Raw genomic sequence first — 22,728 nt, 5'->3', positions numbered from 1 at the left:
TCGCTATAATTTGAATAACACTGAATAAAATTTAACTCTAGCAGTTAAATCCTTAAATAAAATCAACTTTGTTTACGAAAACTCTTTAATTCAAATTGTGTAATTATTAATTTGGCTAGTTGCATATAATATTATGAATAAATGTGGTCCAATTATTATTTTTAAATGTAATTTAGAGTAGTCCATTTCAAAACTAAAATTGACCTAAGTAGTTTTTAATGAAAATCATTTGCCCGGTTCACTTGCTCCAACATTTTCAGAAAAAAAACCACTTTTTAGCTCAAAAAAATATATAAAAAGTTTATAAAAAAAAGTCATTCATTATTGCATACATACGTATGGGCTATATATTTCAAGTTTCAATCATTTTGATCAGATGGATTCTTTAGAATCTTAAAAAATATATCAACAACTGGCCCACTTCATCCCTTGTTATGGTATTTCTAAACAAAATAATCTGAATAAGATAGACAAAAATCCTAACAAAAATGAATCACTAAAACAGATGTATAACGTTTACCATTTTTATTATAAGTTGACTATAATTATACTGTTGTGAAGTATAATTAATATTCATACAGAATGTTTTATTATTAACCTTTGCGTTTATTTATAATAAATTAAATTAAATCTATCCAATATCAATTATATTATTTAGTGTTATAGCTTCCTAAGTAACTCTCATACTAGCAAATTCCTCTTGAATCAAGTTGCATTGAAATTGATTTTCACCAAAGATGAATGTTACCATATAGATACCCAAACTCAGATTCCAACTTACAATTAAACAAACTTATGTTAGACAAACGTTACGACTGTAGGCACTGTAACCAATCACTCTCCAGACCTTTCCAGACTCTCTGACCAGACCAACTCAGTCAAAATTCTTCAAGGTTGGATTAGAAACACATCTATAAGCAAGCCACACTTTAACATGTACTTTGAACTTCTGTCTAAGGTATCTGAAGTTGAGAAAAACAGTTAGGTACTGTTGATAGCAATTTATACTTTCAATGGGGTATTTTTTTAAAGTGTATTCTCAACATACTTTTTTTTATAAGTAACTTTTAACTGAATGGGTTAATTTTTTTTCTTTGTCAATTAACTTATGATTTAATTAATTGTATTGTCAAGTTAGGTTAATTTTTTTTCTAAGACCACCGATTTAAAATATTTTCTATTTTGTAACAATTGTTTAAAAAATAAATAACATTAATTGGATGTATCAAATATTATTAGTAAATATAATAAGTAACAAATAATAATTTATAACAATGTTTATAATATTACTCATTCATAGAATATGAATACTGTACAATATGTTATAAATAGAAAAGATATACCTAAGAGTAACCAATTTTTTGAGAAAATGAAAAATATAATTATTTACTTTTCCAGTATCCTGTACACATTTGTATACTCATTAATTATTATTAATCAATAGTTATGACTTAGGTATTATTTTATTTTTATTTATTTGTTGACTTCCAACTGAATTGAATATAATATTTTTTATTATAGTATGCGTAAGTAATTAATTATATTTGAATAATTTATTTGGTTATTATAAACATAGTTAAATTATTGCTAGCTGTTAGTTACTTAAACAAATACATAAAACTTATTTAATTATTTTGTTTAGTTTCGTCATTGATTAAAGTATTAAAGTATATAAGTACAAATTATAGACATATTTTATTTAAAACTGCAATAATTTAAATAATTTCTATGTTATTTGTTCGCTTAAAAAAAATGTGTAATTATAAATTTCATGTGAAAAAACTATCTAAATTTCAACTAAGTCACATTAACTTTCTAATTATAATGTAGTTTAGCAAGTTTATAATAAGAGAAAAGCAAATTTTAGACTCTGATCAAAGTGATGAATGAATTGATTTTACAATGATGTGTGTTTAATTATTTTATTTTTTTTGTGCCTGGCTTCATGGTTTGGGGCAGTAAATGTGCTTAGTTTTTCTTCAACAGAAATTTTTCTGGTAGGAAAGTGGATCTAGTTCGTGCATTCAGGAGGTCAAAATTTGAAATTCCCAATTTTTTTTAAAAGTGACAGGAAAAACAAAAAATTAAGGAAACACTAGCATTTTTAAGCAATACCAGTTTTCGAAAATATCTATTTTGGTTTTTAGTATAACTCTAAAAAAATTATCATAGACACATGCAATTTTTACTGAATGGTTGTGTTAGCATTTTATAAACACCATACAATTTTCAAAATATTTTGACTAGTGTAGAACTATTTATGGGCTTATGAAATGTTTGATTATTATTATTTTTTTTAACTTATGTCGATAAAAATTGTTTGCTGCCTTAAAATACTTGTAAATGTAATACACGGTTCCTCTTAGGTTGATGTTAGTAAAAAAAAAATTGAGCTTAAGTTCACAATAATTTTTTATGAGCGTTTGAATTTTGACAAAAATCACAAAAATTAGCTAATTAGAGTTAGAAATGCATAAAATGTTTTCTTTATATATCTATGATTTTTGAAATTTGATGCAAGATTATTATAAGTTTGCCTACCTCTATCAAACAAAAACATTTCTTCTGAAAAGTCTAATTAAATGTTTATGAGCGTTTGAAGTTAAAATTTTTACAACATTTAATATTCACTCGATTTCTCATGTAGCAATTTTCTTATTTAGTTATAATTTAAAAACAAATAACTATAGACACTTAAATACAAGACTCTAGATATATTATTTTAATAGCAGTTGAAAAATATTAAAAGTACATAGGTTCAATTTTTTTTATAAGAATTCAAAGTTCAAATTTTGACAAAATTTATCAAATTGAAAATTGAAAAATGATTTTGTAGTTAAAAATATATACAATTTTCAATTTGTATAGCTAAGGATTGAAAATTTAAAACAAGGTTCCATTTAAGCAGTTTTTCCTTAACTTTAAAATCTAAAAAGTTAATAAAAATACAGTTATTTTTTACCGACATTCTGAGTTCAAATTTTTGACAAAATTACATATTAACATAAAGATTAACGATTTTTGTCATTTTGTTGTAATTCAGTTCCAAAACAAACCAATTTTACATAAGTTTATTTAATATTTTTAAAGCATCATTTTAAGCTTTAATTTTAAATCAAATTAATTTAAGAATAATGTTAAATCAACTTACAGTCTACCGTAGGTATTAAATATTAATAGTAAGTAATAACAATATAAAATATCCTAAACTGATATACCGTCTGCTCAGAATCGTTTTTTGTGTACAATGATATTATATACTTGAATTCAAATTTAATACAATCCAATACAGTGACCTCCTAGACACCTTATTTATAGCAGAGTGACATTCTTTTACTCGATTTTTTTTATATTAACTTAAATGCATTAGTACAAAAAATACAGAACTTTCCCATCTTTGATAATATGTGAGGTAAATAAAAATATTTCAACTTTAATACCAAAAATAAATGTTTTAGTTGGAAGGGGAGGAATTCTGAAGACTTATATAATAATTAATATTCATGAATTAGAAATATAGTATTCAATAGGTCAGTGTAATCAATGTTTTCCAAATTATATAAAATTATAATGTAAAATTCGATAATATATGATCAGGAATACCCATGGTGTCAATTACAACTATACAAAAAAAAAAATAAAACGACATTGAATTTATAAAATGTAAGATAAGCACTTTTTTGTTTAATAAAAAGTGATTTGCCCCTGGCACTGTAAATATACCTGTAAGCAGGTACTTATAATACACAAAAAAAACTTTTAATGAAGCGTTAATAAAAAAATCACTGTCTTGGAAAAATATCCAGTTAAAATAAAGTTTAATGTTGATAGTTGACAATATATGGTACTTACATTAGTTAATATGATAGAGATTATAAAACCATTGGTAGTTATCTATAGTTTCCCCATTTTCTTAAGGTATCAATATAAAATGGAATTGTTTTAAAATATCACATAATTATAGCTAAAATATTCAGAACTAAGATTAAAATATTTTACAATAATTGCTACAATACATTGATAGCTATAAAAAATACACATAATTCTAATTTAATTAATGTTTCAGCCATATAACTTGAACATCCCAGTGTTACAATACGTTTAAATTTTAAAATAACAAACTTTTATTATTAGTTCTATACATATATATACCCCCTAATTCAGTTTATAATACTTTTGAATTTACTATATATCAATAGTGAAGACGAAATAGGAACCAAATACCCCTCTTCAAATATTATTTTACAAGATGATTTTAGTTTACCATATATTTCATGGTCTTGGAAAAATAATAATAATTACGTTGTAGTTCCATTATGCGCTTTGAAATCAGTTCAAGCTTAATTTATCAACTTATTAAATTATTTATACTTTCCCCAATTTTACCTCAACTTTAACTAATAAATTAATTACTATACCTTGTATTATGTAACTCAGTATACTCAAATGTTATTGAAATATATAATTTGATTCCTTCTTTCAATGAAACTTACTTTGATTATACCAATGGAGATTGTGTCAAATTAAATAATTATTTAAAATCTATTAATTGATATTTAGAATTTTCTAATTTAGACTTGAATCATGCCATTAATCATTTCTATAATATTATTCATAAGACAATAAGTGATGATATTCCTACATTACCTATAACTCACCAGAATACAAAAATTGGTTTAGCAAAGAATTAAAATAGCTCACTCACGTTTCAAGAAACTGTGTTATAATCAAAGCTATAGAGGTATGATCTTTTTTTATTTACTTTTACGTAAACTATGTAAAAATAAAAGTAGATTACACTCGAAAAACTACTTAAAAAACATTCAAGGCACATCACTGATCAGTCATCAGCTACAACAATAAACCATTCAGGAATTCTATTAAATCAAAATCATCCCTCTGCTCTTTACCTCAAACTATTAACTTGGATGATTATAACATAATGCAGATAACTGCCAGATAAAGATATTTATTCACCAAATATTACTCCAGTGTGTATGTAAAATATAAGTTACCAGTAAATAAATAAAAATGCAATTTATTTGTTGGTACATACAATTCTATTTCTTTAAACATGAAGAATAAATATCTGAAGATTCTCGTGATTCTTGTGATTTTAGTGACTTTTTTGTTCAACCTGTTGTGAATGGTCTGATGTTGGTACCTATTTGTTTCAAATGTTCCAAATAATCCATTAATTCATTTAAATATCATGATTCAATTTGTGATTGAGAGGATAGAGTTGTTTTTATATTATTTACAAGCAGTAATGATGTCTAAGGTCTTATTTTTGTGAAGTTTCTGCAACCTGTCGAACAAAATTTAAATAATTGATCAATCAAAAAAACTTATAGTTTATTACATGTTTACTTACTATATTCCGTGTCTCAAAGTCAGACTCAAATACATATGTTTCAAATGTAGTTGTGCAATCACTTCCACCTTCCTCAATAGAAAATGCTTCCACTTTTCCAAAGCATTTAGGACTATTCCTGATATTACTTCCAAATGACCTACCATTGCCTTCATTTCTTATCCTAAGAAAACCACAGAAACAATTATGAATAAATGCTACGTTTTATAACAGTTACATTTTAAAAGTATTGCAACACATACAATTTAGTTGCTTCAAGCTCAATAACAAGTTCATCGTTTTGATCTCTAAGACATTTATTTTCATTTTTCAAACAATCAATTTTTTTCACGAGATCAATAATTTGTTCATGATTATATTCCGATTCAACTTCCTATAATTCAATCAAATACATTGAAAGATTAACTTAAAATATAGTTCATTTTTTTTAAGAACACTTAAAAATTATTTGTAGTAATATTTAGAATAATACTTAGTGTTACTTAATACTTTAGATTTATTTAAAATTATATGTTAGAAGTTTACCACTATGACTTCACATTTTTCTGAAAAGCTAAGGGAAAATTAGACAAAATATGGTGGTTAGTTTTAAATACTTAAAACAATAAATGACACATTACCTTAATTTTTAATTTTGAAATTTCTTGAACTTGAACTTCTAATAAGACATATTTTTGTTTGGTTTTATCTAATTGTTCATTTAGTGCAGTATTTTCACTTTCTAACAAGCACTGTTGCTAAAATAAATAGCATTATTAAATTAATACTACATAAAATTATCAAATAATTGTTTGTATCAAATGTACTTTTTTGTTGCTTAAAAGTTCAGATTGTAATTGGTTTTTATATTTTTGTGCTTGTTGCAGTTTATCATTGAGTAAAACATTTTGGTTGAATAATTGATCTTTTTCTGAACGCCATTGATCAATGAGTGCTTTTTGTTCTTTATGATGTTTATGTTCCAAAGCACTAAATAATTTTAAATTTCTCCATTAGAATTGTTGTGTACTTTATTTGATATAGGTATTGACAATAAACTATATATATTCTCACTCAATTTTGTTTGATGAAGATTGTTCTATTTGCATATGGTTTTCGTCAACTACTTGCGCTATCATTGCTGCTCTATTGTTGGCAGCATCAAGATCATCTTTTAATTTATCCGTTTTACTATTCATTTCCTTAACAATCATTCTGCAAATAAATTGTATTATTAGAATTAAAATTGACATAAAAAATAGTTTTATTTGTAATAATCTTGTTCTTACTTGAGCCATTTAACCTGATATTCATTCAATGAACTTAAAGCTTTTAGCAAAACAAATGGTTTATTAAGATGGTTATATTCTGTTAATGAAGAATCACCAAAATTATTTTGAACTTTGTCGAGTTGATTGCTGACAGTAGTTATTAGATCTGGTATATAAACTGAATCCAGAGAAGCATTAATCCCTAGTTCTTGTAATAAGTTAACAGACTCTGGTATACCACAGTTTTTCCAAAGTTCAATAATAAAGCTCATACTCAGCATCCTAAAAAAAAAGCATACATGTCAATATCAATTCTATCGAATGTGTTATAAATTATAATTATAAACACACATTGAGTTTGGTAAATTATCTCCTCTAAGATAATATGATGTAGAGGAGACTTCTGATGTTGATGTTTCAGAATTTGTTGAGACAGATTGGTAATATTTTTTTTTGTCAAAAACATGCTTTGGAGATATTTCTCTAACTGAAACATAAGAAAGTAATTACTAAATTACCAAAGTACCATGTAAAATTTAAGGTTTTAAATGAGATAGTAATTTGTTTTATAAGAACACACTAAGCAAACGTAAACTAAACTAATGTTTAAACTTTTCATTATTATCATGCTATAAACCTAAATTATGATAAATGATTTAAATATTGGTCTTCATATTATTTATTAGTTTTTAATATATTAAAACGAGTTGAATATGTGATTGTTCTCACTAATCAAAAAAAAAAAAAAAATACTCAAATATTTAAATCTATAAGAAAAAATTATAAGATTTATGTAATTTCAAATGTCAATACCCAATTATAAAAAAATGTATCTTTTTAAACATTTTCATATTATTGGGATACATTAAAAAAAAATTTTATCCAATTGGTAATGTTATAATATGTAGGTACGTATTATGAATGGTAGCTGTAACATGATAGTAATACCTATTCTTAAAAATAGTGTTACAGTATGCCTTAAATTACATACTAGTTTACTACAAACGATTTATTTACTAAAAAAATTTTTAATTTGCTTATGCATGACAGCTAATACATATGTATGTTTTAATTTCCAAACATGAAGCTTATTTTTAATAGGTAGGTAGGACAGGAGGTGAAATAATTTCTTATTACTAAACCTACCTTCAGTCCTAAACTTGTATTTAATATAGTATATATCCAAACACGATTGGCAATCGATACTGATAAGTGAAATTTTATGTATTTTTTCCATAAATACATTGTACTTATACTGAAATAAACAATTTTTTTGCCCCACGTAATTTTAGGTTTTTAGGACATGTTCTATACTTCCATATTTATGTACATCATTGTGTATTTTTATTACATAATATAAATCCGTTCCTTAATAATAATATATGGATAAAGTAAAAAAAATTTAGAAAACAAAAATGCAATATTTTAATACTTGACAACAATTTCATAGAATATACCTACCTCGGAATATAATATAAATAACATATTGTAGTAGAAAAATAACTTTGCGTGTACACGTATTAAAAAATATTATAAAACTGTGTTCTTACCGGGAGAGACGTCTCTGGAACAAGTTTCATATTTTGATCCATTATTGGTCAAATAAACAAGAGCATCACGGAATTGTTCAAATGAAACATTAGAGTTCTGATCCAAGAATGACCATAATTGTTTACGTTGGCTAAAATCCAATTGTAATGTTTCACAAAGAGCGTTCACCCCCTTATGATCCAACTCATCATTTTTATCATTGACAAAAATTTTGAATATGTTATATAATTTTTTTTCATACGTTTCTTCCATTGTTGTGTGTTCAAATCGTCACCAGTACTGTAAAAACAAAAAAACATGAAGTAAATACTGATTGTTAATATTGACAATCAATAATATATTATTTTCTCAACACCAAAAACACGATTTTCGTATCTATTGATTGTTGGTAGGTTCTTCACAACAATTAATAAAGACTATCCATATTATAAAATGGAGAATGAATTACGATTAAAGAAAATTGATGTTTCAGTCTTTCTCGTGCGGTGGTTAGCGGCCAAGCCCATTCTCACTGGCAACTCAATACTGTTAGAGGGTACTTCATTAAATATAACATTTTGGAAAGTGTTGATGGTACAGGCTAGGAGCACGGTTCAATGCGCAACTACATTTACCTAATACAGCTCGAGTCAAAAGTCGCAAGGATTACGTACAAATAAGGAACGACGTGAATATGGTACGACATCACACACTTGGGAGTCGACGATATACAATTTTATTAAAAACGATAAAAAATAATAAATTTAACATATACACATAGAGTGCTTTCGGGTTCGAGAACGCCAATCGACTATGTGTACGGTACTTTCTGTAAGCAGAGTCAAAAGTGCACGAACTACATTGGGTTCATGAAAACGGTACCAATAAAAATCACAAAATAAATCGAGACAAAACGATCAAGAACGAGGCGACTGGTTTATGCGAGGTTAGTAGGTGAGAGGATAAGCCGCAGGCTCAAAGGTCGTGACGTCCCGGCGACGGCACGCGTGACGTAGAGATTGCGTTTTTTTCCGCCGCGTTTTATTTGAAAGAGAGAGGGATTGGAGATGGGCGGCCTATAAGTGATTGTTGTGCTTCTTAAGAGTAGATTTAGGTTTGTTTTAGTAATAGTTGTATACTTGTACCGTTGTTTATCAATTGGGTAGTGGGTTCGTTGCCGGGTGTTTCATGCACGGCGTATAAGTCAAATGAACTTTTTTATTTCGGGAGTGGTATTTATGTTGTGATTTTCTTGGGGTTTATGAGCGGTGGAAAATGTTTAGATGGTATCTTGAATATTCTTTGTCAGAATGCTTATTGCTTACAGAATTGTCAATATCTTTTGAGCTTTTTTAAATTTATATTAAGAGAGGAGAGAGTTTACATAATATTTCGAAACTTGTTCCAATCTGGTCGGAATTTGATGAATGGGCTAAAGTTTCATTGGGAGGCTTCAATTTTGAGGATGACTAGAGTGTTGGCTGGATTGTTTAGATTTGTGATATTTATGTGTATATGATTGGGTAGGTTGGAAAGGAAGAAGTCGAGGAAGTAAGGATATCTGTGTCCATGAATTGGCCAATAGGTTGGAGAAACTGGAGGAATAATTTTGGAACGCTTATTTGTGATAAAGCTGCGTAGGATACGGAATCTCGTGTTCGTTGAGCGACATCCTCAGTCTTCGTGCTTCGTACTTTCAAATCAGCATTGATGATATATGTGTTGTTAAGTGATTGAAGATATAAAGCTCAATTTTCTGCAAGGAAATGGCAATCGGGGTGAATATGGCTGATATTATTGAATTAGGTATGGAATTTATATTTAAAAATTAGTTGTCAGGCTAGTTATATGATTTGATTTAATTTAGGAGGAAAAAGAGAGTGGGATTTTTGAAAAAATTAGAAGAGCAGCACCAGTGTGGGCTTTATCTTCGGGGTGATTTGCTTCAAAACAGTCGTATCCGATTATTTTAAAATTTGAGTTAGAGGTGAGATGAAACTTCGTTATGAGGGAAATATCTACATTGTTTTCTTTTATGGCGATTTGAAGTTAATTTGTGTTATTGGAGATTTCGTTAGCATTCCAAAGAAGAATGGTTAGGCTGGATAGTTTATTGGAGGCCATTTATGAGTTTGTCGATGATTGTTGTGAGTAGTGATATAATGGTTGAATTATAATAATCTTAATTAATTTATAAAAGAGAAGATTTGTTCGTTAATACTGCTAGAGGCAGCATGAGTGGGGGAAAGTGTATTCTGCAGGATATTAGTGTGTTCATTGATTTTTGGAAGGGGGAGGGGGAGAATTCAGTTTTGCTTGATAGACTAACTTTGAAGATAACGAGAAGTGAGTAGTTCTAGAGAATTTGAAATATTTTTACTCCAAAGGTTAGAACTTAGAAGGTTGGAGCTTTTGTGTTTTGACGATGCTCTTGTGGACAGTACAACCTTCTTAATTTGCTGGATGCGGGCCACCGCATAAGGTACTTTCGACAGGTTCATTTCGATTTTTTAAACATAAAGTAGAGTCGTTCAGTCTGCCATCTAGGTTGATGGCTACAGTATGAACGTGTGTAGCCTTAAGATTTTTAACGTAGGCATTGTTCAATGTCTTTCTTGTCGTAAGGTGCTTCGGTTTTTATTTTTGTGAAGCAGGGTGAGGTTAATTTGAAAATTGCACAGTTGGTTGGATCGGGTTCTAAGTCAATAAAAAATACTGGGAGATGCAATTTGGATTATCTATGGCGTACATTATTTATATTTCTTGCTTGGAAACCAAAGGTTGAAACTTTTTATGAATGAAATATCTGTTGAGGGGTGAAGATTTTTAATCACTACTCTGCACGGCTTATCTTTTTTGTTCTGGAAGGAGTAGTGGCTTCATTTTCTTTAAGGTATTTAACGACAGCTCTATATGAATCCGAGTGTTTGTGATTTCAAGCCTTTGGTAGAAGCTATACCCTCAAAACAAGAAGAATTGGTTAGTTCGTTAATTTTAATGATAAAATTGTTGAAATTTATCTGCGATTCGATGAATACATTCGGTGGGTTTGGAGGTTTGATTACGCTAGGTGTCTGCGGCTGGTCACTGACTTTCGTGACCATTTTAAGGGGCTAAAGAAGAGAAACGATTTGAGGGGATGAAAATATTCGTGTCTTTTTTCGAAAGTGGAGAGGAGGTGTGGCCTAGAGATCTCTAACGTTTGGTTGAGTCTGATAAGACTATTTGCCAGTCGTGTTCATTGTCTGAAAAGTCTGATGGGGAGTTGTTCCGATTTGATTTGATAATGATGTTGGTAGCATTTTTTTTTGCTACATTATTGGTTGTAAGGTTTTGATTAGCAGGTTTACGATTACGAGAATTCATAATGACGTATATAAGGTACAGAAGTAGATAGGGAAAAATGGTATTATAAATGGATTTGGTAGATAAATATGTTTATACATTACCAGTAATTAGAGGTCCCGCAACTTGCGCTGTTGACCGTAGTGAGCACTAATGACTTTGCTATCGGAAGCAGATAAAAGCGGAGCGGCGTACTGTTAATATACGTGTAGACTGTACGGTGTTGCAACACGTACTGAGTGAGTCATCTTATTTTATAAAAGAGAACAACTCTGAACCGATAAGTATCCCCAATTAATATATGACAGTATTTAAATTATGAGTGCATAGATATTTTTTTATTTATTTAGAAGCAATATCTTAATAAAATGCTTCTATGTATTCCGGTTCACCCAAACAAAAAAATCTCTACCAGAGCGGGCCCCGACAATTAGAGCACTACTGATTTGTGTATATTTTATTATGAAGTGCATACAAGGCTTGATCGGGACCGTTATGTGACAATGAAATATCGTCCAAATCAATAATTATAATATTAAATGTTAATTAGACTATTCTGATTCGCGTTACTAACATAGTGAAGGAGTAAAAACGTCGGACTACCATTGCATCCTTGCAAGACATGTGGAACTTTCACAACTGAAAGTGCGGTAACATAATCAATCATTTTAATGTGATGATTTATTAGGTGAATAACCAGGTCGATATTTTGTATTGTTATATACGTTTATACATCTATACATGAATTTTTATTATTATTATTATCATAACAAATGCTCGGTGATCGATGAAGTCGCGATGACCATGAAATTGTGTGTGCATATAATACTCCGATTTTTATTTTTATGTTTTAATTCTTATTTATATTCTGTAACCGATAAAGATACAGATGATCTTTAATGTTTAATGTACAAAATGCAAGAAAGTTTTTCGACGTCAGCATTAAGAACGTTATTACAATGGATTTTTTTGTTTATTCTTATTATTTTGGCCGAGTTACGCGCCCGTAGAAGCTTTCTCGGCCCTTACTTAAATTCTAAGGTACTCTATTTTTCTATAAATATACTTTTATGTATTAAATTATTATCAATCTTACAAAATTAAATTCAATCTAGTTTCCTCGGCCCTGGGTAATTTCCTCTCGTCAAAGGGCACTCCACGCTGAAACTTAGGCTAGTATATCTGCAAGATTTCACAATATTGCCGTTTTAAATATTTCAGGGACTGAGAATTGAGCATACTATACATCACAAATTTTTAAGGCACGCTCACGCACTCGACAACCACAAAAACTTTGGCAACTATGCGAAAAGCAATAAATATAGCCACGTGCCTATATATGTATGCCATTTTAGGCGGCACGCCTAGTCGATCTCGAGGCACAGTAGTGTATAACGGCACACCGGTTGAGAACCACTGGTAGTGTACAGAATAAAGACGGATACCACCAATGTGATGGTCGCGCGCACGGACGGCTTTTTCGAACGCAGATGACGTCTCCTGATGTTGCAGAATACAAATTATAATGTGCAATCAGTTATATGGTCTCCCTACCAGTCGGGCAATATATCTAAATTGTAAAATGTTCAACAAAAATGTTTACGCTATATCTCAACTAAATTCTCCATTCTTAGAGAACCCCACTCTTCTTACAATCCATTGTTACCTATATTAAACATTGAGACGTTGGCACATGGACATATAAGTATTGACTTATGTTTCCTGTATAAACTTTTGGCTGGTAATATTGATTGCTCTTATTTTTGATGCCTTTTATCTTTCTATACACTTACTCTCAATACACGATCAACAAACACATTTCGTTCAAGCCTGCAAGTTACAAACTATGAAATGAATACTCGTTGCAGAATTATGCAAACCTCCAATAAACTAGAAATTGATACGTTCAACTCAAAAAACTTATAATTATTCAAATTGTATTGTAATTCTTGAATTCTTAACTCATAACTACGCTACACTGTAAAAAATAGTTTTCATACTTCTCTAGTAAAAGGAACGTATTCTTCAATACGATCATGAATTAATAATTAATAAACAATAAGCAATTACATCTGTGAGAGATTATGATGCTTCAATTTCCAATTGAACATCCACTGACGAGGCTGATTCATTCTGTTTTGATGTATCAATAACTATAATTGGAGCGTTCGCTGGTACAGTAGAAGGACTCGATATCGTTTTCCGTTGGATTTTTGTCACAGTATAAAATATACTAAATAGACACAATATAATGTGAATTTTATTGAAACACTGAAACATATTTTCAATAAATATAAATTACTGAGTGACATTATAGCATAAACACTTCTTATACAATTTGAAGAGAAGAAGTTTTTAATTTTAAATTTTTTTAAACTTTTCAAGTTCTTTTATCATGGATTATAAGGCTGCAGAGACGAATAGATCTTCGCAGGAAAAAATTTTTGTGTCCGTATATAATATTGCCTACATTTAGCCCCTTTTTTGCAGTTGATACTGTTGATTTGCACCCAGATAGCAATTGTGTAATGATATTATTATTATTATTACAGTACACAAATATTGTTTTAAAAATAATGTTATTAAAATAACATAACTATTCAACTAACATAATATTATTTTATAGATATTATATTATAATTATTTTTTATGTATGGTAATAATAATATTATTTAACAAATATAATAATCAAGCTATTAGGTTTTGATTCGTTTGTAAGTATAGATACTATACTACCATCTATACTGCTTTCTATTCAAAGGGTATTAAATTATGTTCAAGATTCATAATAATTATAATAATATACTTTCTTTATTATAATAGCTTGATTATTATATTTGTTAAATAATTTTATTATTACCATACATAAAAAATAATTTTATTATAATATCTATAAAATAATATTATGTTAGTTGAATAGTTATGTTATTTTAATAACATTATTTTTTACATTTATACTGTACTAGCTGACCCGGCAAACGTTGTTTTGCCATATAAATTATTTCTTGGTAATTTGTAGTGTAGAAAAAAATAACCAACTTATTGTAAGTGTATATAGGTAGATCATTTACCCGGCGTTGCCCGGAAACAAATTCGTGATAAATGAAATAAAGCCATGTATTACCATTTACCTTCTTAAATACATAATTATCGATAAGACATAAAGTTAGGATACTAAACTTAAAAAAAACTACGTTTTTTGAAAAGTAATTTTTATTATTTTGGAAAAATACTACATAACTACCGATTAACCAATATTTCTTTATAAACTATATTATTAGTTTTTTTACCAGGGGCATAAATGTATAAGTTTTTTTCTGAGCTTACACGGGAGCAGGCAACATAAAATTGTCCGTGAGTGAAGCATGGATCGCTGATGTCAATTCCTGCAACTTTCATTGTCTGTCCTTGTGCCTTATTAATTGACATAGCAAAACAAAGTTTAACTGGAAATTGGACACGTTTAAATTCGAAGGGGTACTCGTTTGTTATCATTGGTATTCTTGGGATATATACCATTTGACCACTCGCTGAGCCGGTAAGAATTTCAGCTTCAATAAGGTTTTTTTTCAAAGATAATATTTTTAATCTGGTTCCATTGCACAATTTGGGAGCATTTAAATTTCGCATGAGAATAATAGGCGCACCGATTTTTAAATCAAGTTTGTGTGGGGGGAGACCTGATGGATTTAATGAGTTAAGAAATTCAGTCGGGATATCTATAGCTTCATCTTGATTAGTAAGTGTATCTATGGAAATATAGTTTTTTTTATCAGCTTCGAACATGGAAAGAACTTTTTCGTTTATGATGTTGACGATGTCGTTTTTAGGGGCCAAAATTGCACGTTCACGGAGCCATTCATTGGATTTATTGGAAAGATGAGAAATTTCAGGATAAACTTTGTTGATTAAGTTATTTTGATCAAGAACCGAAATTGCAAATGTAGAATTTATGTGTATTATTTATATTATCATCATTATTATCGCTGTTAATATTGCAGTTATCTGGCGAGCCATTGTTATTTTGACTTAATCTAAGTAAACGTTGACGTTTTATTATATTCGATGAACGACCTAAATTAATTTTCCTTTTCATTGTGATAAATTTTAATAATTAAAAGAAACGAATAAAAAATAAAAAATTATAGAAATTATTGTAATTTACTTATTATTAGTACTGTTACAGGCATCTTGAATATTCGACAATTCATCGATAGTCGATACACAAACATTAAGCAGCGTTCCGACTTTTACGAAGCTTCTCTTAAAATGTCGGTCGGTCCGTCCTTCGTTCACCATAATGCGGTGAATTTCTATAGAATATGCGAGAAATTGTGTTTTTTTTTGTACTTACATAGATTATGTTATTATTATATTATACACATTATAAATGTTAAAATGTGTTATTTTATACATTTAATCTATGGTATTGATTTAAGTTAGCAACGAATAACGCTATGAACTATCACGTCGCGCAACGGTGATATGGAAGGGGAAGTTTGGGCGGCCACGTCTAGCCGCCGTCCGTTGCCGTACCGCGAACCTCACCCACCCAGTCTACGTAACTGGTCATTATTTATGATTATGATAATTGATAACTCCTTTGTTTTTAAAGTTAGAGAATCTATCAAAAGCCATAAACCTTCTCCGCAATGAGCTCTTCAATTTAAAAAAAAAAATCATAAGGAGCGGTTCAGTAGTTTCCGAGAACATATCACTCAAAGGTTTTCATTTTCACATTTATATATTAGAAGATAATTGTCGCGCCAGAAGGGCCTTACACTATAATTATTGTTTTGTTCTTGGTGCTAATTGCTAAAGGCATCTTATATTTATATTATTTTACTGTTGTAAGCCATAAAGGCCAAATATTATTATATTATCGTTATCATCACTGTATATTTTTGCCTTTATTATTGTTAAGCTGAGAATTATATAGGCACCGGTAGCAGCTGGCCAGCGGTTTCGCCGACAAATATGTGAGTTTATATATATATATTATACTTTATTCTGTTGGGCCAGAAGGGCCAAAATATTATATATTTATTTGTCAACCACAAGGGCTGCACATTTGCAATTTTATATTTATCTTGTTAAGCCATAAGGGCTTGATTTATCACTATTATTATATTATTTTCATTGTGCCATAAGGGCTATACATATTTATTACCCCACAAGGGCCGTGCATTATTTATATTTATATTAGTTATTTTTACACGAGCATCAGTTCTAATAGCTGTGTTTATTGTTATTTGGTTTGTTCGTGTCATAAGGGCCGAGCTTTTTATTATACCTTTTTCTGTTGGGCCAGAAGGGCCACAATTTATATATACCATTATAGCCATAAGGGCTTTGATTTATTATTTATATTATATTTTTATACCTACTGTGTTGCTGTGATTTTTTATATATTTGTATCATTATTATTTAGATTTGTATTATACAGCAACTAGTTATTACCAGAAACCTTGTTACCATTTTTATTATTATTTGTTTTATTGTACACACATCTACATACATACACACATTAATACACAAATACACATAATCCACAACATACACTACATAGCTCGACAGTATTTGCCCGGCAATCATGACCACTGCTGTTCGAGCTATTACACCACTACACACCCAGCTTGTACTCCATAATATATTTTATAGTCCTAGGTGTTAGTGGCGTAAAAAAAGAGTTTGGTGTCCGGACTCGTATATTATTATTATAATATACTCCGGCCCGTACAGCTGTAAGTAGGCAAAATATTCAATTTTCACTGAATGTTTGTTTTAGCATTTTCTATAGACCATAACATTTTCAAAATATTTTAACTCGTGTTGTACTATTCATAGGCATATGAAATTTTCGATTATTATTTGTTTTTTTAAACTTATGTCGATAAAAAAATTTTCGCTCCGTCAAAAAACTTGTAAATATAATACAAGGTTAACAGTAAGTTTTTGTTAGTGGTATGTATATTGCATAATGCATAGGAAGGTAAGTAAGTATTAAGTATGAACATGTTAATATTAAGTAAAAATTCTATCAAAAAATATTCACGAGTCAACATGCAGCCGTTAAAATTACGAAATGTATTTGGGGACTGAGATGTGCCATATTTATTGCAATTTTAGTCAAAACGTATTAAAATCTTATTGTATGGTAAGACATAACAGTGTCATCATGGGGAATATAAATGTAATGAAAAAAGTGATGCCATATTTTCAGTCTTAAGTGGGATTGATTTTAGAGTAATTAAAAATGTGTATTTAAAACAGTTTAAGCACTTGGGTACTATTATAATCATTGATTGTTGACAAATGTCAATAGATCATTCAATTATTTACACATCAATTAAAATTCATTAAAAATTAAAACTGTACATAAATCTTATTTAAAAAGTATAAGCTACCATTTTAAATTTAAAATCTACCAATTATCTCTCTTTTGGAAGTTCATACATTTTGAGGAAAGCATGGTTCTAAATTTTTGAAAAAAAAACCTTGAAATAATCAACAATACTCTTCAATATAATCTATAATTATTTTACGTTAAACGAATCACCTCCTAGAATAAACAAAATTATGATCTTTTAACGTTATTATAAACAAATATTCATTCTTAGTTATAATTTGCACTAATATTCATAGCATTCTATAACTAAACAAAACCAATAATGGTTTGTAGATGAAGTTTAAAAAAATGAAAGGAATCAAAATAAAATGAGTAGGGTTTTCAATGATATATGTATCAAGAGTAAAAAATGGAAAAGGTGAACTAGAATTTTAATATTATAATCATTACGCAAAATAATTTGTAATCCTAACATTTTTATAGATGCTTTACGAATATAATCTGGTTGTCCTGGAGATATCATATGTGAAATAATAAATACCCAATGTCCAGTACTTGATTGAAAAATATTTTTAAAAAGAAGATTAATAAAAATATCATTGGTTGTTTGACAGTCAATTGTAGGTACGTTTAAAAACGCACTGCAAGTCGTGTTTTATTCGTTGTATTTTTGTTTTTAAAATGTACAAGACAAGTAAACATTTTAAAGTAACGTCATCCCAGGTAGTATCATCGATGTAAAAGATAATAGATATTTTGAAACTATCATATTATTATAATTTGTTATTATCAGAGTAATGGAATTTATTGGAGAAGAGTGGAATTGACGGATTTACCGAAATTAAAAAAAATGATAAACAAAGAGTCGAGTGAATTGTTCGGCGAGTTAGACATAGCACGAATCATGTACGTACAATATATTTGTGTGTATGTTAATTTCCGGATAGTAATTGTATAATATTTTAGCACCGATAACCCTCTGACTTTGGTTCAGGTCAATCCCAATGGAAAAATTACAATTTTTATGTCACTATCCGATCGCCCCAACATCGGCTGTATCGCGTCCGACGACTGGACAGAGTGGTTTAATTATTTTTATGAGTACTATTATTATTATTATTTAATATTTTTACGAACTGTTTAATTTATAGATAATATTATTAATGTTTTTTTTTAATATCGTTGCAATTTAATGATCACAAAAACATCGACTTCACGTGATTTTCAGGCAGAAAAACGTCGAGCTAAACAACACACTGTTTGTTAACGCGCTCCTATTCCGGTGCGTGGAGAGTTTAATTCATTTGCCGGTGCTGCTCGAAACGGTTTACGTCCAGATTCCACAGACCAAAAACATCATACTCGTCAAATTACCTGGAACGAAAATTTGTTAGCATTCGTGTGTACACCCGGGCTGTACGTGACATATATATATTGGCAATAGTATAACACAGCGTTTTTTTCACCCAATATATAGGCGCAGAAATATGTTTGCCGTTTTCCACTTTACTTGCCAAAAACGTCTCCATCGATCCGGAATTCGGAGGTCCCGAAATTCTGTATCACGCCAGAGAGTTCAGCATAAATAAAATCAATTTACGAGTAGCCGAGTATATATTATATAATTAATAACAATAGAAATAATTGGTACTCGTTAAGTAAGTACTTATATTGTGGCACTAATAGCAAATTAATTTCGTTAATTTTGCATCTCTTTGGTTTCAAAAACACAACCAACTTAGGTACTTTATTATAACTTATGTACCTAGGTAACGAAATAAATTTCTAGTTGATGTTTCAGTTATTAAAAAAAAAATATTTTAAAAAACTCACGATAAACGTATGATTACACGGTAACACTTTTACGATAGGTTGCCTAATTTATATACGCTAATCGACAGTCGCAACCAATTGACTCGATAACCATACTAAACAATATTATATTTATTTATGATAAATTATTCTAAAACTTGAAACACATAGCTAATAAGTGTGAGGAACACATTGAAATAATATACTATAAATAATATAGTCACACTTAGTTGTTAATTTTATCCATTGTTCGGAATATTCACTAAAAAAATTAATTGTTTCAAGTTCAGTACATTAAAAAGGAACTTCGGGTGTTTTTCAAATGAACGCGTTCACGTTCATATTAATTTAAAAAAATTAATGCATTCACTGGGTCGTTCATTTAGTTTTTTTTTAATTTTTTTATAATAGAAATTATAATATAAAAATACTATTATATAATATAATCAGGCAATGATATTTTAAACATATATTTATTGAATGGTAAATAACATTGATATTTGTTAAAAATCCTTAAAATTCATTATAATACAAATGTCATGTCGAAAACGATTGACGTTAGAGTATCGTTCACTAAATATGAATGTGAACGTGTGAATGAACGACGGTCTCTCCAAACACTGATTTTATCAATATTAAATATGATAGTAGCCTCTAGGTTGTATGTAGGTATAAAAGAAAATTTTAAAAAGTATATCTATTTAATCAAAAATCATCGTATAGGTAGCACATTATTATACTTAACGAGTACCTACCAAAATTAATAATAAAATATACTTTATTCGTGAGTGGTTTAATGAGATGAACCAAGATAATAACATATTTCTACCGCTATATTGTCTCACAGGGTAGACGACTTTATTGACTTGAGGGCCTATTTGGGACATCGATTAGACTTTTTGGATGGTTTCTACGGCGAATATAGCTTGGCAAAAATACTAGAGTTCCCCGGTGAAGGCCGTATTAACTTAGTTCCTAACGTAAGTAAATCGCATTTTTTAACACTATGACACACGTAATATTCTGTTCAAATGTCGTACATACATAATATTATTACCTATTATGTTGTTACTTGTTGTATTCTTCACGACAAAAACGTTATAATATTATACACATGTACAAAAGCATCGTCAGCCGGAATGTTTTCATCTAAAAAAAAAATTTCGTATAAATTTCCCCCCCCCCTTCATATAATTTAATAACAATTTAAGAACCGGGAAATTACTAGCTGTTGCGCCACTGCTGTTTTTCTATTTTACCTGACTCAAAGTCTTCATAATATTATGTTTAGTATTTTTATTCAGTACGAAAAACTACTCTACAGTGCAATTGCAATAATAAAAATATTTTTCTCATACTGTACATGTATATATATACATATATTATGCAGAGTAATTGGTACGACAAAAAAGTGCCTCTGTAATAATATTTATTTATATTTAATATTAATATATGTTTAACAATAATAAATTAATAGGTAACCATTATGTTGTACTTGTTGATTAGGTCAAAACGAATGGGTTGATCACTGTGTACGTGAATTTGGATTATCCTTTGTTGGACAGCGTATTTGATTTGTATCAATACCCAGGATTGGTCGAGTTGAAAGACGAAAAAAATAAATCAACCGAGCCCCAGATTATATTACGATTAGCTACAGACCATTCCAGAATGACGGAAAAGGAAAAAATTTCAAATAACCCTTCCGAAATAAACGTCCAATAGTAAATCATAATGTTATATTGAGGGGATTTCACGCTATTGTTTCTGCTAACCACAAAGTTGATCTCATACCCACTTATTTGTCTTGTTATAGTATTATATACATTTTACGATGTATGAAAATCATTAACAGAATAATTGCTATAAAAATATTGAATTTTTAAACACGGTTTCTAGTAAAAAGAATTGTTTTCAGTTACCATTTCTTGATAATTAAGTTCTCAATAATGGGTTAGTGAATTGTATGAGAAAGTTGTGAAGCTGTGACGTGATTTAGTTAAGGGTTTATTAAGTATTGTATTAAATCTTAATATCGATAACCGTGTGCTTTTGTAGTGAGTTTATATCAAATCAGTTCAAACAGCTTACAGATAAATCAATAAAACCGTTACAAATGCTTTTTAAAAGTAATATTCTTCAGAAAGAAAGAGACACACATTCTGTCGATTCACAGTTGTCTCACAAACTCTCCGTTACTTCCAAAAACAAAAATAAAACCATGTATTCCGGAGAAATGCACAATAGAGAAAACAAAAGTTAGCATTTCTTTTTTTTTTTCAAAAATTAAATACGATTTAACAAGGTACATAAAAAATATAATTTTATACTGAATTATAATAATGAACTATTAATAATTATTACCTATATTATATAATATCAATTATTTTCATTATCATTTACAAATTACAGATATAATTAAGGATTTTCTAAAGTTTCAAAATAAAGAATCTAAAAAAACGAGCGACTCGTACTATGTTAGCAGTTTTTACGATTCATCAGAGAACATAACTTATACAAAAACAGACTATAAAAAAACTGCTTTTATGATCGAATTAATGTTGATTGACGTTGACGAAGAAAATAAGTACCCTGACACTGATTTTTCTTAAAATCATTGCTTTTATTGATGTCGATATCTGACAAAATGTTTTCAGAGCCACGTGGGACTATTTGTTATCAATTTATAGACATTTCACCGAGTTCCCTCAGTATGAATACTGTTTGATGAACTTACACACAATTGCAACTCCACCAGAACTTAAAAAGTTTTTTTGTGTATGTGAATATAGTTGGACGACACTGTATGATTTCTATTAGAGTTTTATTAATTCAACGTATGCATTTCAGAATGCCACATTGAAACCTAATCGATCTTATCCAATGGGATTACTTTACATACTGCATCGATCTTTTCTAACCGGGTAAGCATAATATTATATTGCTACTTACACAAAATTCTTGGTTGCTAATTTTTTCTTTCAGTTTCATCACTAATTTACTTTATTATTTTAGAACCTTCTCGTGTGTAATGGTTACCAAAGAACATTTGGAACTCATGGAACTCA

At 29.1% G+C, this 22,728-nt stretch overlaps 1 pseudogene; it reads right to left on the bottom strand.

Annotated features, from left to right (window-relative positions):
• Positions 1–5,116: 5,116 nt before the first annotated feature.
• On the bottom strand, positions 5,117–8,427 carry LOC111032822 (annotated as a pseudogene).
• Positions 8,428–22,728: the final 14,301 nt, after the last annotated feature.

Source organism: Myzus persicae, unplaced genomic scaffold (genome assembly GCF_001856785.1).
Source record: "Myzus persicae strain clone G006 unplaced genomic scaffold, MPER_G0061.0, whole genome shotgun sequence".
NCBI lineage: Eukaryota > Metazoa > Arthropoda > Insecta > Hemiptera > Aphididae > Myzus > Myzus persicae.
Note: the sequence above shows the minus strand (reverse complement) of the source record. Positions and strands in the feature narration are given on the sequence as shown.